Genomic DNA, 4,530 nt, shown 5'->3' on the forward strand with positions numbered 1-4,530 from the left:
GGACTTCATTTAACTGACTAAACCTTTTTTTTAACATTACATTTTAAGTAAAAACACATCTCTCACACTTATGCCAGTGTGCCAGTGATCACCCTCTCCTGTGCCAATGTTGGCCCTGTGCCTAAGGTTGCCTACCCCTGAACTAAACAATCTTTTCCTTATCAGAACGAATGAAATATCCCTTTAAAGGAGTAGTTCACCTGCAAAATGACTTTTTTTCTATTGATTACTCATGCCATGGAGAGTATAGTTCGATTAGTTTTTTGTCACATTCCTAAGAAAAAAAATGTATGCGAGTCAATTTACCCCCATTGATTCCGGATGGGGACCCGTTTCGAAACGGGTCCCCATCCGGAATCAATGGGGGTAAATTTATTGTTATCACATTTTTGTCTTGGGAATGTGACAAAAAACTAAACATATTATTGAACTCTAGTCTCCATGGCATGAGTAATCAATAGGAAAAAAATCATTTTGGGGGTGAACTACTCCTTTAAGGTGAACTAAGGTGAACAAGTTGATGAGGAAGGCTTTGGACATTGTTGTGATTCCATGTGCAGGTGTGTTGTAAGGTGTGCTAAACCTGACTGTCAAAACAGATACGTGATGATTGAATAATTGAAGTCATTAAGATTACTTGAGGACAAGAAGGGATCGAGTTAAACCAGTTCTAGTTTACTGGCAAGGTATCTTTAATAGTTGTGGTTTCCATGAAAAACAAAGCCTTTAAATGTTGTCGCGTTTCTATAAGTAGCTGTGAAGTAAGGTGTGCATGCTAAGGGAATGATGGAGGAATAGATAAAGAGGACTAGAAACAAATAATAAATAACATACTTTCACTTTATAGTCCATGAGCCATTAAATGATATGATAGCAATGTCAAAATATTAGCTGATTACTTGTTTTCGGCCCTTATATCTGATAAAAGTGAGTATAGTGAATGACCCAGCAACTGATGAGTCGATTTGAATGATTCTGCTATCAAAGTATGTTTTCTGGGCTGCTGAATTAATATATGAGGTGAAGCAATTCAAGTTCTGTGTCATACTTCATGTTCAATGTCACTTTGGATCCAAAATGTTCATATCTTGGCCATTGTTATTGTTATGCTGCTGATAGGGTTGCCAACCTTTCCGTATCAGCCGGCCTGTATTTTGTCCAAAGGGAGGCATCCTGTACGGGACGTCACTTGCTCCAGGTAAAGGGAGCAGTGCATATTACATAGTTAGTTATTGTTTATTTCTATGCATCTGCCAGTCTGTTCAGTTGACAGGGCAGGCACAGAGAGTGTGTGCTGGCTGCTGGCATGTGTGTGTGTGTGTGTGTGTGTGTGTGTGTGTGTGTGTGTGTGTGTGTGTGTGTGTGTGTGTGTGTGTGTGTGTGTGTGTGTGTGTGTGTGTGTGTGTGTGTGTGTGTGTGTGTGTGTGTGTGTGTGTGTGTGTGTGTGTGTGTGATTTGCTCAGGTGGGTGGGGCTGGCGGGCACATTGGTGTGTGTGTAAAACGTGCTGGTTGACGAGAGAGAGAGAGAGAAATGCCTTCCTACAAAAGAAAACTCATTGTTCTTTAAAAAAACAGAGAGAAGAAGCCGCTGCTCGGGTCGTCCGCGTCCGAAATAACGTCTAAAGTCTGTGGAGATGTGTTCAGAGTCAGAATACAGAGTGTTCTATAGCTGTGTGTTCAGTCAGAATACAGAGTGTTCTATAGCTGTGTGTTCAGAGTCAGAATACAGAGTGTTCTATAGCTGTGTGTTCAGAGTCAGAATACAGAGTGTTCTATAGCTGTGTGTTCAGAGTCAGAATACAGAGTGTTCTATAGCTGTGTGTTCAGTCAGAATACAGAGTGTTCTATAGCTGTGTGTTCAGTCAGAATACAGAGTGTTCTATAGCTGTGTGTTCAGTCAGAATACAGAGTGTTCTATAGCTGTGTGTTCAGAGTCAGAATACAGAGTGTTCTATAGCTGTGTGTTCAGAGTCAGAATACAGAGTGTTCTATAGCTGTGTGTTCAGAGTCAGAATACAGAGTGTTCTATAGCTGTGTGTTCAGAGTCAGAATACAGAGTGTTCTATAGCTGTGTGTTCAGTCAGAATACAGAGTGTTCTATAGCTGAGTGTTCAGAGTCAGAATACAGAGTGTTCTATAGCTGTGTGTTCAGAGTTAGAATACAGAGTGTTCTATAGCTGTGTGTTCAGTCAGAATACAGAGTGTTCTATAGCTGTGTGTTCAGAGTCAGAATACAGAGTGTTCTATAGCTGTGTGTTCAGAGTCAGAATACAGAGTGTTCTATAGCTGTGTGTTCAGAGTCAGAATACAGAGTGTTCTATAGCTGTGTGTTCAGAGTTAGAATACAGAGTGTTCTATAGCTGTGTGTTCAGAGTCAGAATACAGAGTGTTCTATAGCTGTGTGTTCAGAGTTAGAATACAGAGTGTTCTATAGCTGTGTGTTCAGAGTTAGAATACAGAGTGTTCTATAGCTGTGTGTTCAGAGTTAGAATACAGAGTGTTCTATAGCTGTGTGTTCAGAGTCAGAATACAGAGTGTTCTATAGCTGTGTGTTCAGAGTCAGAATACAGAGTGTTCTATAGCTGTGTGTTCAGAGTTAGAATACAGAGGGTTCTATAGCTGTGTGTTCAGAGTCAGAATACAGAGTGTTCTATAGCTGTGTGTTCAGTCAGAATACAGAGTGTTCTATAGCTGTGTGTTCAGTCAGAATACAGAGTGTTCTGTAGCTGTGTGTTCAGTCAGAATACAGAGTGTTCTGTAGCTGTGTGTTCAGTCAGAATACAGAGTGTTCTATAGCTGTGTGTTCAGTCAGAATACAGAGTGTTCTATAGCTGTGTGTTCAGTCAGAATACAGAGTGTTCTGTAGCTGTGTGTTCAGTCAGAATACAGAGTGTTCTATAGCTGTGTGTTCAGTCAGAATACAGAGTGTTCTGTAGCTGTGTGTTCAGTCAGAATACAGAGTGTTCTGTAGCTGTGTGTTCAGAGTCAGAATACAGAGTGTTCTGTAGCTGTGTGTTCAGAGTTAGAATACACAGTGTTCTACAGAGTGTTCTACAGCTTGTGTTGGAGGGTTAGCGTTAGAAGAACTCCCTCTAATGTCAGAGGGAGTTTTAAATCGGTCATGGAGGAGAAAAAAACCTAAAACATGCTGGCACAGACATGCTCAAGTGGGCCACACAAAATAAATGTGCGTCTAACATTTCTCTACAGAAAATAATAAAATAAGTTTGCGTGTTCTCCCCGGGTCTCCTTGGGTATATGCCCTCACAAAAACATGCAGTAGTCCTGGTTTCTATACTACCTCCCCCTAGCCAGCCAGGCACTCAACTCCACCCAACTCCACTGGCGCGGCAGGGGGAGAGCGAGGGAACCAGGACTACAGGTTAGGTAGTTGGCACCGGGTGAGAAAAATGGGTTGCAAAAACCGTGGGCTAAAACTACAGTATTTTCTGGACTATAAGGCGCACCTGACAATGAATGGTCTATTTTCAAACTGTTTTCATATATAAGGCGCACCTGACTATAAGGCGCACATAATAGACGCTACCGTTGCGTTATGCATCCAACAGATGGAGCTGTGCTAAAGGGAATGTCAATGTCAATGAATGATCCATATATAAGGCGCACTGGACTATAAGGCGCACTGTAGTTTTTTGAGAAAATTAAAGGCTTTTAAGTGCGCCTTATAGTCCGGAAAATACGGTATATATAAAAATAAAAATAAAGTTGCTGCATGTGAGGTTATACGTTTAGTATGATGCAGCATTGACTTAGTGGAGTCAAACTGAACAGTGAAATGTTTAATGATTCGAACCTGAGGCAGAGATCATAACAGCCAATGAATTCATTATCAAACTATCCAGTGACACCCTGGACTGGCATCAGGGCACCCTGGACTGGCATCAGGGCACCCTGGGGTGCCACGGCACCCACCGTGACAAACCCTGGCCTAGTTCAGTGGTTCTCAACTCAACCTGAGGTCTAGGGACCACCCAGGGCCATTGAGGGGACTCCAGGGGGTCCCCAGAAAATTGATAATTAAATGTGTCAGAAGTTTTATTTTGGGGCTTTTATGCCTTTATTGCAAGGACAGTAGACATCAAATGGGGAGAGAGATGGAGATTGAGTGTGCGTAATGAATGTGCTGTAGGTGTGTCTCAACTCACACCTACTGCTGCAGTGCATGACATCACAGTATTGTTCCAAGACTTTCTCATCAACATAGAAAAACTATTTTACCATTTAATGGAAGAGGGGAAAATAAAATATAACTTGATATTCTCTTATCCTCAAGGGGCAGCGGTGGTTCGTTTACAACTGAAAGGCTCCTGGTTCGATTCCCTAGACCGGCAGAAAAGTAAGTAAGTGTATTTATACTGTCAATTCATCCATCTTGTCTGCTGTTGTATTCCTCTTTCTTTGTTCTTAAAACAAACAGAGGGAGGAAAAAAACGTCTAAAGCCTGTGAGTAGAGATGTGTTCAGAGACAGAATACAGTCTTCTGCAGCTTGTGTCGCTCATGGAGGAGA

The sequence above is a fragment of the Nannobrachium achirus genome (genome assembly GCF_963921795.1).
Source record: "Nannobrachium achirus genome assembly, chromosome: 10".
Classification (NCBI taxonomy): Eukaryota; Metazoa; Chordata; class Actinopteri; order Myctophiformes; family Myctophidae; genus Nannobrachium; species Nannobrachium achirus.